This window comes from Humulus lupulus, chromosome 3 (assembly GCF_963169125.1).
Source record: "Humulus lupulus chromosome 3, drHumLupu1.1, whole genome shotgun sequence".
In the NCBI taxonomy this organism is placed as follows: Eukaryota; Viridiplantae; Streptophyta; class Magnoliopsida; order Rosales; family Cannabaceae; genus Humulus; species Humulus lupulus.
The window spans coordinates 10,404,809-10,418,967 of NC_084795.1; positions in this window are offsets into that span (position 1 = coordinate 10,404,809).

A 14,159-nucleotide genomic window follows, 5' to 3' on the forward strand; every position below is an offset into this window, starting at 1 on the left:
TGATAGTGGCATACGATTACCACCACATAAAAAAAAACTCAAAATTGTTTTGATAGTGGTAACCGGTTACACAAAAAAAAATACTAAAAAAGATAAAAAAAAAATGAAAGAATAAAAGAAGAAATGAGAATAAAAAATATGGTGAAGAAGGTCTCAGTTTTTTTTTTTCAAAAAATAATGTAAAAAGATATTTTATAAAATATAGATGATAAAAAATATTACAAATAAATTAAAACTATAAAATTAACCTCAAGATATATTAAAACTAGCTACCAAAATTTTATAAAAATAGAATATAGTCTACAAATAAAATATTACAAACACTGAGAAAAAAACTCTCATAAAAGTGTAAACAAAAAAAAATATATCACAAGAAATAAAACTGCCATATTTTTCAAAAAAAAAACTTTGTAATTTCCTCATAATTATATATTTATATGTATGCTACTTTGAACAAATTTGAGTACTTAAATATATATGTATTTTATATGTTTTCTGTATTGATATATTGCACGTGGATATCCAAAGAAGTTTAGACATCCACCGTCTAAATGTATGTATGGAAGAATTTTAGGCTTAAATTGGATATATAATAAGAGGACTCATTTTTAATTATTAATTTTCAACCTTATTAGCAATTATTGTCGCAAATTTATGTGCTTCGTACACTTTCTATGTAACATATATACAGGTTACCTAATGTTTGTTTTTTGCAACGGTAGTAGTATCATCATAGAATTCCATTGAAGAAATTGTCTAATCAAAAGACATACACACTAATTCACTAGCTAACAACTAATAAAAAGAATAACTACCTCGTAAATTTAGACAAAAAACATTACAACTAGAAAATCTAGCCAAACAAAGTTCTTCCGAAAAAATAATTGGTTCCACTAGACCACCTGAAATTTTAAAGAATGGATTGATAATTTAGTAGTAATAATAATAAGTAAAAAAATAAATAGCAAAACTAAACTAATAATCCCTTTGGTTACTAAACTAAACTGGTACTTATAAGTGAGCATACTAGTACTTATAATTGAATATAACAAAACTGAAGTGGCACTACTTGTAATTGAATGAAAGCGTTATTACTTTTGAAATATTATATATATGGCTTCATATGTTATAATGCACGGTCTCTGTAATTACATTACGCGAACTTGATCGGTCACCGTTCACTATTTTATGCATAATCTTTGTTATTAGTATATGAATATATGGATTTATTTATATAGTTTCGGTGGGCTAATTTTACTCAGTTATACACACCTATTTTGTTTCAAGTATATGAAATAAGGATAATCGATTATAGTAAAAATAAATATGTAAGCAGCAGCATTACTTGTTTGATTAAATTCCTTTTTCTTTTTTTCTTTTTTTGTGTGTTTTTGATGTTGGTATTGTATTGTATATATATTGTTATATTGGATTTTATAGTATAACACACTTTTATATAATATTATGTTTGATATTGACTTGTATAAATAGTTTGTCTTATTTAAAAAAAATTTCATCAAGTGCATATAGTATTCAAATACCACACTGTTAGAACTCAAAAAATGTCGTATTGGGACTGAGACCGATTATACCATATAAAATTGGGCCCAAAAACATTGAGCTACTCAATTAACCATTTCCTTAAGGAGATAGCCCAATACGATGCGTTTGAATAAGTAGTAAATTGAATGTATTAATAAAATTGCTTTCGCAAAGAAGAGATGTGATATCTTCTAGTGGAAGCAGAGTAAAGACTCTCCATTCTCAACCAGCCAAAGGAAATATGAATTCCATTCAGATGACAGTTTCTTGCTTTAATTACTTAAGGGGAGCAGAGGAAAAAAGGCGGGAAAATTGGTTACTCCACAACCAATAAAATTTCTCCATATGCTCCATAGTTCCTCTCTCTCAATCGCTATAAATTGTCAACGTTGTACACAACAAAGACAACACAGATTTTCTATCGTTATTCTGCTTGAACAAACCCTTATTCGACTTAAGCATCTAAGAGTTTTTTTGTAGGTAACTGTTGGGGCAACAATTTGTCTTTTTATATCTGGAAGTAATAACCCAACGATGAATGATAACTTGCTTTTACGCCGATGATGAAATTTGCCTTTGACTCGTCGGGATCACCTGCAAGAAAGACACTCCGATGCTTAAGTCAGTTCAAAGTTTGATCCCTTTCTCTTCTCAGAATCTCATATTTATAGGATGAAATATACAAAGCAGTTAGTTGGTTCAAGCGAACCCTGAAAAGGGGGGAAAGAGAATAACTGAATTTCCCTCCAAAAATACCGACTTTTAAAATGTCTCGCTCAGGGGTCAGAGGCGCAGATTTCCTCTGACCCACAGCTTCTGCCTTCAGAACCTCTCTTTGCCAAAACGCTCCGTTTTGAATGTTTGATAAATGAGGTAAGTGTTTTTCGGGCCGAACATTTTGGGCCCAACAGATGCCCCCTGGCCCAAGCTTCGGACAGGCGTGGTGTGTTGATCTGTTAGAATCTTGGGCCGACTCTTCAACACCAAAAAGTTCGCCTAGAGCCGTCATTGTCCGTAAACCGAGGTAATCCGTAGGTACATGATTATTTGATTACCTAACAAGTTACACTTAATGCAAACACGGTTATCGAGTAAAACGTTCGGTTCAAAATTTTACCTTTCATTTAAGTAGTTTTTGTTTCAAAATAATTTTCATTCAAATTCCCAAACTTTGTTCCAACTTCCAGAGAGAAGCTCTGAAGAAACCCTAGAGATTTCCTTCAGCTCAAACCTTCGGCAATTATCTCATTCAGTGTGATAATGTCTTCTCGTTCATCTCCCGAACCTTTGGATCGTGATGGATACAAAAATGCATTCGAACGCATGCGCAAATCGTTCGACATTCCTGACAATGTCACGGTGAGGATGCTCTCGGAGGCCGAGCTTCGAGAATGGCGATTTAAGGATGTAGTGAAGCCTACTGAGATAGTCATGAGTCTGAGACACATTGAATGGCTCTGCTTCCCTCTCCCGGCTCTGCTCGTTCAGATAATTTCAAACTCCGGGGCTCACATTTCGCAATTTCTCCCAAATGTTATTCAGTCTATAGTCGGGGCTCAGATGATAGGGAGCCTCAGGAATGTCAATATTCAATCGGACGACATTTACGCGTGCTTCACCAAGTCTACGAACAAGGTGATAGAGGGAAAGCCTTGGAAAACTTTCTACCTCTCTCCCAAAAAGAATCGAACAATCTTCACCGATTTCGATAGCTCCCATCGAAATTAGGATAAATACTTCTTCGCTGTTGGAGGAGCGTGGTATCCTGAGTTCCTGCCTCAGGAAATTTTCCCTCTGGCCAGGGTATTTATAAGAGGTGAGTCACATTTGTCATTCTGTTCTTATTGAATTTAATGTGAATTAATCATATCTGGATGATTGTCTGCTAATTTAACTTTGTGTACTACTATTTTGGTTCTTTGTATCAGATTTTTCTTGGCCTCAGGTTAGCATGAGTTCTGAGCGACAGAGCAAGCTGATAGAGAAGAGGCTTCTACATGAATCTAAGGAGAATGCCATTAGTATTAGGGGTGTATTGAACCCCTACTGTATGCAGATTATGACTCGGCTTTGTTTCGTGGATCGAGTCGACCCTGGAGCTGTGCGAGTTAGATCGCAGAAGGGTGACATGATCCTAAGCAAGATTACCGCAGCATGCGCGAAGCAGCTGGGAGCTTTCATGAAGAAATCCCCTCCTACTCCTTCAACTCTGTCGCTGACGAAGGCTGAGTTTGAAAGGGCGTGTTCTGAAGCCTACGCTGCGTGTCACAAGCGTCAAGGGGTCCCAGAGGGCAAAAAGAAGGAGGGCTCTGGTGTGGCTCCTGCTGCAGAGTCTTCCCCTGATAAGTGCGGTTTATCGCGCAGGTCTTCTCGCATCCAAGGGCGATCATCCACGCCTTCTGATGTTCTGCCAATTCAGCCTCTTCAACAAATTCCTTTGCCCACAGAAGCCTTAGGAAAAAGGAAGGAGCATAAGGAGTCCTCTGGCGAATATTCAGATGACGGGAAGTGCATTTCGTCCAAGCTTCGGATCCCAAAAGGTTTTGTCCCCATTACTCAAGGATCTGCCTATGCAATCCCCAGACTTACCCCAGGAAAATTACCAACGGGTCAGGCCCTCTCGTTGTGTAAGAAGCCATGGAGATTTGCCCCCGTTGGGCATTTACGTGGGGTGTCTCCTACTTCACATGCATGTGGGTCTTCCTTGGCAGCAGGCTCAGAAGGGGTGGTTCATGCAGAGGTCGTTTCCTTTTCTCCGTCCAAATTATCAGGAGTAACGATTGGAGATGGAGTGCAGGGTGGCTTACCGTTTGAAGTGAAGTCTCCTGCTGTCTGTGTGAAGCCGTCAGAAGCATTGCCCTCTGCTTCTGATTTGTCTGAAGGGTCTGTTATTGGCCATAAGCGTGGTTCAGAGGGGAGACTCCCTTCCTCTGCTTCTCATAAAAACAAGCTTCTAGAGGATGCCTTCGGAGAGGGTTTTGAGTCTGCGGATACCACTCCTCTTCCAGTTGAGGCAAGTAACGCCGTTGAGTCTGAAACTATCCCTGGGTGCCAGGAATCAGGGTGTAGAGTCCAAGAACTTTACTTAACTAATTGTTTAGTAGTATTATAGTATGTTTAGTATTATCTTTGTTACTGTGGATTTTTGGTTCAGACCGGGAATTATTTGGACACTCATAGTAGTACTTATAGATTTTCTAAGTTTAACCTATAGTTTAAGAATATTAAGTATAACCTAAGGTTTGATTATATGACTGATAATTAAGGATTATATTTATTATACTATAAGGTTTAGATATCAACCAATAGGATTTTAAGCACATGTTATGAATGGGTAATTAAGGATTAAGTATTTTTTAGGATTAAATTAAATAAGGGTAAAGTTTGAATGTTATAGGGTCAGTCAGCAGCTTTGAATACGTTGAAGGCTTAGTCAAGGCTGTTTACTCCATTCAAACTTAGCTAAAAATGTGTAATTTCGTGTTTAAATATTCAGCGTGTGCCGATATATCGCAGCTATAGGGGGCGATATATCGCAGCACGTAGATACGGAAAACACGAGACGATGCACGGTCGCCTCGGGCATACTGGCCCAGGCGATATATCGCCTACAGGGGGCGATATATCGCCTCCTCCAGCATAAATTCAAACATTTTTGAACTCTTTTCCTTTCAGCCATTCAAACTTCTTCAAAAGTCCAGCATCAGCCTCTGCTGAACGATTATTCAAATGATTTACACCTAAAAAGCCATTATTTTTATTCAAGTAAAATCAAGATACTTTCATTCCCAAACTCTATAAATAGGACCTAGTACCCAGCCATTATTCACCTTTTGCTCTAAGTTCAGAAGCTGCTAGTGTTAAGTGAGTGTGAGAGTGTAAACACCTGGTTTGGGAAAATCATAAGCTTAAACATCATAAGCTTATCAAACACTTTGGGAAGTGAGGTTCTATAGTATTTCGGTTGTGGTGTAATTTGATCTTACAAGTCTTTGAGGTAACCAAAACTCTAGTTCATTTGTTTTAAGTTATTTTCCCTTCTCTTAATCTTCTACTCAGTCTCCTAACCCCATTTTATTTTGGTTAGGAAATCTAAGCTCTTGAGCACATAAGTTTTGGTAAGTGTAACTTTCAATGGTTTAGTCTTTCCATCCCTTTCATTTCATCTCTTTTCTTCTTTAGACTCACTCTTTTTAATGGTTATTAGGAGTGTTCCAAAAAGTCCCAACTCAGTCCACATATCCCGGTAACTTTGGTAAGGAAAATAGGGTAGAATCTATATGTGTATTGCTTATGTGATTATGTTATGAAATATGATATGTTATGAATATGTTATGTATGTGTATGTTTGTAGGCTTGGGCTTATGCCCTATTTGACTAACAAGACCCCAAAAAGATTATGGGCATATGCCTACTTAGCTAGTAGGACCCCACTAATCTCACGGGCATAAGCTTGTTTAGTCTATGGGACCCCAAGTAATAATGGCCATTATAATAAGTGTATGTATTAAGTGTTATGATATGTCTTTACGTTTATTATGAAATTTATGTTTATGACTATGTGTTAGATTTTCCTTGCTGGGCATTAGGCTCATTCCTTTTTGTTTTATGTGCAGGAAAATAGTTTTAGAGGCGGTAAGATTCGTGACGCTTAGAGGATGTGTATCGATGGTGAATGGAGTCAAGGGGCCAAGCGTTATTCGATTCGAGGATGTAGTCTTGTTTTACTTTTTATGGTTTTACATGTATTTTCCGAATTTTCTATGTAACTCTTTTCACTTTAAGTTATTTTTGTTTTAAAGACAATGGGTACCCATATCCTACTTATTTTTATGAAAGTAACCTTTGTTTCTACAAGTTTATAATAAATTATGGTATTTTCGCAAATGTATGTTTTAGTAAGAATTTGTATGTATAGTTCGATAATGGTCCAAGAGTCTAGATTAGTGGGTCATTACACAGGGGCTGTCAAAGTAACAGGTGTTGACACTCTTGGTGTTGTCGTTTCTTCATTACCGCCTATCGCTTCTGAGTCTCATCCAGGAGATGTCATTGCTGTGTCCCCGAAGGGTACTAACATTTTTGAATCTCCTAGCGCTTTCTTGGAGCAGCTCACGTCTTCTGCCGTGCAGACGCTGGTGTACCTCCCCAGTGATTTGGGTGAAGATGATAGCTTATTTGTACGCCCTTCGAAGACATATTCTTCTGGCGCGGGGGTAGTTGCGTTGGTGTCTAATAGCATTATGGTATCGACGTTAGCAGAAGGTGAGAAGCCATTTGCCCCCGTTGCTTCTGCGGCTGCATCTGCAGGGGGAGAAGCAAGTGACAGAACAGGAGTAATGTCGGAATATGGCCCCTCTGCATCTAATGAAGTTATGGAGGAAATGCTACGCATAAGCAGACCCCATCTACCTACGAAAGCAATTGGATCTTTGAGTGGTCAAGGTGATTTGTTGCAGCAAGTATCAGACCATATCTGGATGGTAAGTTGGTTAAAAAATTAGGCTCTTTTTACATTTCGTGATATGTGTGTAATATTAGTTGTAATGGGCATAATTTATTTGTCACAGAGCTATGTATGCGCTTCGGCTACAAGGCGAGAATATGCGGCGGCTATGCAGAATGGTTCCAAACTGGCAGAGCAGATGGCGAAATTAGAAGAGGAGCGGTCAGGGAGAAAGATGGCCGAGGCGAATCGGGACGTGCTTGTGGAGGCCATCAAGAGGTTAGAAGCAGAGCTGGCAGAGGCAAAAAGGAGGGTGACTGCCACAGAGGAGAAACTGATAAACACTGTCGGGCTCGAAGTAGAGCGAGACAAATTGAAAGCTGATTTGGTGGATATGACCAATAAATGGATGGAGAAAAGTCAATTCTGCGTTCAGCATGAAGCCCGCATGGAGAAGCTTAGCAGTATGATGAACGACCTTGAAGAAGATGTTGTATCGTTGCAGACTGATAAGGAGACTTTAGAGAAAGAGAAAAAAGAGCTGGAGCAAAGGGCAAACAGTCTTGAGGCCAGCGCAGCGAACGCGAAGAAGCAGAAGCTGGAAGTTGAACTTTTTTTAGGGAAGAAGTTGAAGGAAGCAGAAGAGGCGGTAACCGAAGCCAAGAAGCAGTTGGAGGAGATGGCAGAGGTATGAGACTCTTCTTTTGTTACTGATGCATTTAGAAAATTAATTGGCCCATAAAACACGTGTGTTGATTCCGTAATGTTTTTGCTTTTGCAGAGGCAGCGATTGAAGCCACTAGGCAGCGTATTCGAGATCGGGAGATCGCCGAACGCAAGCTTGTGAGGGTGGCTGAGGTAGATACTGCGAAGTACCTGGATCTGGCATTACGTAATAAGAAGCAGACCCCAGAGGAGAGATGGGCAAAACTGGAGATGTATTGTAAGAGCATTGATGTAAAAATAGGAGAGTATGACGTCGACAAGTATTTGAATGAGCTTGGGGATTTGCAGATTTCTTATCCGCCGTGTCATCTGGAGAAGTTGAAGCTGAGGGGCGATGCGCTGGGGTCGATGTATAATGTCAACGGGGAAGCTGTTGAAGATAGTGTTGCCAATGTGGCTTCTGATCAGAAGGCATCAGGATCCGCGCCTGTTGCAGAGGGCAAGCCAGATGGTGAAAGAGGTGCCGTAGAATGAACGACACACTATTGTTTTGTTAAATTCTATCATGTTTTGTTTTTGAATTAACTTCTGTATATACATTCTTTGGGCTCTTTAGGCCGCTAGTATGTAGATGATTGTAATAGAGCAAATTATCAATACAAGTAGAGCTTTGTTTCCTGTTGGTTGTCTTGGTGTGTGTACAGTATGGGTTTGTTGTTGTTTAGGAGTTAATTGAAGGCGTGATGATAGGTGTGAGTCGTATGGTTTACTCGGATTAGAAGCTTCATAGACCCTTTAGGCCTTTGCGTGCGAAATACAGCGAAAGATTATACAGATGGTGGGAGAGGATGCCTAGTTAAGTGTTGTGTGAGTGATCCGTCTTGGTGTTTTGGTGATGGGTTGGAGCTGACAACATTGCTGTTGCAGGTGAGCACCGTGAGTGGACGAAGGTTCCCTTTTTGAGGAGAATCTTTGACAACCCACAGTGGCTTTACTCAATGTGGGCTATGGAAGAGCTTATCATAAGTGGCATCCCGTACTACATATCATGTGAACGCTATGGGTTAGGCCATCCAAAGCTAGAGAGTGCGATGGCAGAGTATATGCGTCGTATTGAGTGGGATTAATTATGGGCAAGAAAATAGTTATTCGTAGAGAATAGATCAAAAATCAGGAGTTAATATCGTCGTTAATGTAACATAACTTATAAATAACAACTTCTGATTTACTGCTATTTTTGAGTATACATCGCCTTCTGATCCCATGCTTAGCATCTGCCAATTTAAGTTATAGTACAAATATTTATTTTTGTTTATTGAGAAAGGAATTGAGCAAATATGTGTGCCCATACTTAGCATCTGCCAATTTAACTTATAGTGATAAGTGTGTTGTACTCCTGCAATGTTGCCATTATTTTTGGGTGGCAGACCTTCTTACTCGTAGGGAATTGTTGTAGCGGTCTTGATCGAAACGGGCTCAACCTTTGGAGACGGAAACATTCCCATGAGGTCAGAGGGATTAATGTGATCCGGACCGAATGTCGAGGCAGATGCAAAGAGGTGAAAATTGCGAGGCAGGTATCTTTCCAATGCACCCATACCGTGTAGTGTGGCGAGGGTTCGTTTGGGCTGCTGCGTATTCTGTCAGAGGCACCCATTGTGTAGGATATGGGTGCGACTGCGGGAAAAGTTCCTCCCAGCCTTGGATTGCCAAACCAGCTAGTGTATATTGGAGAGGAATCCGAAGCATGACAGCAGATGGTTCTGCTGTGATAGTTAGGGCAGATTAGACAGCAGGAGGTGCTCCTCTTATGCGGGTAAGAGGGTAGGGTTTGCAGTGCACCTCCTTTGGACGGCCAGGGCAGCGTAGTCAGGGCATATTAGACTGGAAAATGGCTGGCCGTAGCTCCCTGTGAGCTTAGTCAAGGCAGATTAGAATGCGGTACAAAATCCAGTGAAACGGCAGAGGCAGTAGGATCATGTACGCGGATTGTGTGTAGTGGCCTTGTTGCCATGAACTGTTGAGATTCAGCCTGGTGCCAACGTGCGGGGTGTGATCCTCGCTATGCATTATTATTGCTCTTTGTTTATGGAAGTGTAAGTGTGGATTACATATGTATTGAGATTAAAGATGTATGGCTTATTGCTAGGGGAGGTTGGTAACTTCAAGCATTAGATAATCGTTTATTTATAGCCATTGTGGTAGGTGGTTTTTGAGTACACGTGAATAATGTTACAAAGTTAGGTGAGGATATAATTGAGGAAACCTTTCGAGTGAAAAGTTAATTGTCACGTGTCTGACTTGGTGAAATATGGTGGACAATAATGTCAAGGAATTGAATACACAAGAGAAGTTTAAAAGAACGTGAAAAGATGGAAAGTTGTTGTATTACTTTTGAATTGTACAGTACAACTATTAACAATAATATTGCTTTAAAGACATTGAATTCCAAGTACGGGGTACGATTTTCCCACTACGTACATTCTTTAGGGCGTAAGACCCTCTGCCTAGTATTTTAATGATTTCGAAAGGCCCTTCCCAATTAGGTTCTAGCTTCTTCTTGTTGCCTGTGACCTTACGCAGAACCCAATCACCTTCTCGAAATGTGCGTGAGTGGACTCTTTTGTTGTAGTAGTGTTCTGCGATCTTTTGATAATTCTCTAATCGTAGTTGTGCCATTGTACGTGCTTCTTCTACAAGGTCCAGGTTGTGTAGCAGTTGGATATTGTTTGTTGTTGGATCAGATGCGATTTCTGTCCAAAGTGTAGGTAGACCGACTTCTGTTGGGATGACGGCCTCTGTTCCATATACCATGGCGTAGGGAGATTCCCCCGTGGAGGATCTTTTTGTTGTCCTATATGCCCATAATACTTTTGGTAATTCTTCTACCCATGCTCCTTTTTTATCTTCCAAGCTCTTCTTAATGTTGGCGAAGATAACTTTGTTGGAAGCCTCTACTTGACCGTTGCCCTGTGGGTAAGTGACAGAGGCGAAGCTTAGCTTGATCTTGTATGTGTCGCATAGGTCTTGTACCATTTTGGAATGGAGTTCCATTATCCACGACTATCTCCCACGGTATCCCAAATTGACATATGATATGCTTCCAGACGAAGGACACAGTGTCTGCTTTGCTGACCGTGACGTACGCCTCTGCCACAACCCATTTTGTGAAATAATCAGTGGCTACAGGAGCATACCGTCTTCCTCCAGCAGCCTTAGGTAGTTCACCTACTACATCCATACCCCATTTTGCAAAAGGCCAAGGTACAACGATGGAGTGTAAGGTTTGAGCAGGTTGATGGATGGTGGGTGCAAATCGTTGGCATTTGTCGCATTTTTTGGCGTAATCCCGCGCTTCTGTCATCATGTATGACCAGTAATACCCTACTGTAAGTGCCTTGTGTGCCAAACTCCGTCCCCCTATGTGATTTCCACATTTCCCCTCGTGTATTTCTTCTAACAATTTCTTAGCTTCTGATGGGCGCAAACACCATAAGTACGGGCCGTTGAAGGATTTTCAGTACAATGTCCCACGGATTATAGAATAGCGTTGTGCCCGAAGGCGCAGAAGCTTTGCATCTTTCGCATTAGGTGGGAGCTCGGAGTTGGTCAAGTATTTTACGATTGGATCTATCCAGCATTCAGGTTCTGATGAGGCTGAGTAAACTTCCATGTCTTTGCTTGATCGACTTATAGATATGGAGGACTGGCGTGTGCATCCTCCCGCAGAAGCTAATTTGGCAAGGGCATCGGCCTTCTGATTTTGCTCCCTAGGTACTTGTATGAGTTCGAACTGGCGAAAATGCGATCGCAAGTCAGTCACCTTCTATAGAAGGCTAGCCAGATGGGGTGCTTTGGTATCGAAATTTCTAGCCACTTGCTCTATCATAAGCTGTGAGTCGCCTCTGACATTCAGCCGTTGGATGCCCATTTCTCGTGCGAGCTCTAAACCATAGATTAGTGCCTCATATTCTGCTTCATTATTCGTTGTGGATTGCTCTAAATGAATGGCTTCTTCGATTTTGAGGCCCGAGGGAGCTTCTAATACGACGCCAATACCAACCCCTTGCGAATTGGATGCTCCGTCAGTATACATCGTCCACATCCACTGATCTTCTGATTCTAACAATTCTGGCAGAGCGTCAGGGGTGAACGACTGAATTTCAACCAGGAAGTCAGCTAGTACCTGTCCTTTTTTAGCTTTTCGTGGCGAGAACTGAATATCGTACGTCCCTAGCTCAATGGCCCATTTGGATAACCTTCCAGAGAGGTCGGGCTTACTCAATACTTGCTTTAATGGATAGTCCGTGTATACAATGATGATGTGGCTTTCAAAATATTGTCGTGACTTCTTCTTTGTCGTAAGGAGTGCGAGTGCCAACTTTTCCATCATACTGTATCGGGTTTCAGCGTCCAAAAGCATCTTGCTGCATGTAACGCCCTGGTTACCCCAGAACAGTTACGGTGAACAGTGAACCGGAAATTTGACTCGCTACCCGAGTCCTTTGGTTAAAAACGTGATCTAAGTGTTATTATTAGGTTAAGGTGGAAAACTAGTAAAAAGGAAAGGGTACATTTCATTAAGTAAATAAACTGCTCATGAACCTTTCAAAATGTTTACAAGTAGTTTGTAACACAAAAGAGGTCGCTACTGTTTTAAATTTACAATCCCCGCCGACCTAAGCGGCAAAAATAAGGTAAACCCCTAGTCCCTCTGAGAACTTCCTGACCGTGGTGGTCAAGCGGCCCACTATGTACACCACATCGCCCAAGCTCTCCACTCAGGGTTGGTTAAGCTTTTCCTTCCCTTTACCTGCACCACATAGCACCCATGAGCCAAGGCCCGGCAAGAAAACACAATAAAGCATGATATAATATCAACAACGATCATAATAACCATTCAGGACTATCAGTCCAAACGAATAGGTGACAATAGCCAAAAGTCACAATAATGAGCATCGCTCCCTCAAGCCATGTGACGATAGGGTCACCAGGGCTTAACTGATAAGTGATTCTTTCATAAGTTTGTTCAGGACAGGTGCATGGTGATTGGTCACCAACATAACCTTCCTCGCGACTCTAGAGTCGAAACCATGGACAACGTCCCCTAGCCATGTGACAACAGTCACCGGGGTCATATACCTTGGCTATAGTTATCTGGTCGTAGACCAGGCAATCGCTTATAAGTTCTTCGACCTTAGGGTCGGTCCCGCATTAATGCCATGGAGCCATTCAACGCGTGTTCATCGACTTTAGGGTCGGCCCCTGACTAGTCAGTGCCATAAACAAGTAATCAGTGTTCACTAGCATTTAATATGCAATCCATGTCCACATATATCAACCAACATGCCTCAATATCAAACCATGCATGTCATATATCCATACAGGGTGCAACTGTATTCTTACACTGTTTCCTTACCTCTGGTTCGAGTGAGAATTATGATAAGGACGACCCCTAAGAACGATCGATCTTTTAGTTCCTTAGCGGTTACCTAATCACAACCAATTATTGCCTCCATTAATAAGAATCCACAATAATAGGGTCTTAACCTAAGCACCACTCTCGGGACCTCGAAACATGCCCACACGGTGAGTAGATTCGATCCCGGGCCTTAAGGGTTGAAACCCCAAGTCAAAAACCCTCAAAAACACTCAAACACAGGACTTAGAAGGAACAAGGTAGCGCTACAGCGCTCAACCCCTAGCGCCCCAGCGCTATACTCAGAACCACCCAAGTGCCAGAAAGCCTCCTGAGGAGCATTGTAGCGCCCTAGGGTGGGCGCTATAGCACTACCTCCAAACCCAAACCCCCCTGAACCGACCTTCTTCAACTCCTTCGATTCTAACTCGATTTCCAAGCTTCCAAATCCTATTCTTGATGCCAAATGAACCCAAAAACCATCCTAACACACCCCAAACATCACAAGCATGGGAACCCTAGCCAAAACTCCCAACAAAACCAAGAATTCACCCTAGAAACCTCAGCTGCTAAACAGAACCAGAACAGGGCAAACCAGAGAAAACCATGGTTAGAAACTTACCCAAAGCTCATCTTATGATGGTCTTCAATGATGGAACACACTCCCAAACTCCCAAGGCTTGCTTCCTAAGCTTGAATCCTCAAAATTGGTTCAAAAACCACAAAGAAAAGTGAAGAGAAGAAGGTACGGGAGAACTCTTTTGCATACTCTGTTTTTCCACCATCTTCTTCAGCTATCAAAGGATATATATATCCTAGGGGTGAAATGTCCATTTTACCCCTAGGTCAATTAATACTTTCTAAAGGCTTCCAAGGGCATATTTGGTTCTTCCCTCCTATCTCGTTAATCATAATTAACGCTCTCCAATTACCGCTATTCTCAATATTCTCAAATACCAATAATTCACATCCCGTTACCCTATAACTCCCGGTAACACTCTAATCATTAAAATCACCACGAGACTCAACCCAAGCCCCGATACTTAAACCTGTTGTGACTAACCGCTAATCAATATTCTACGATCG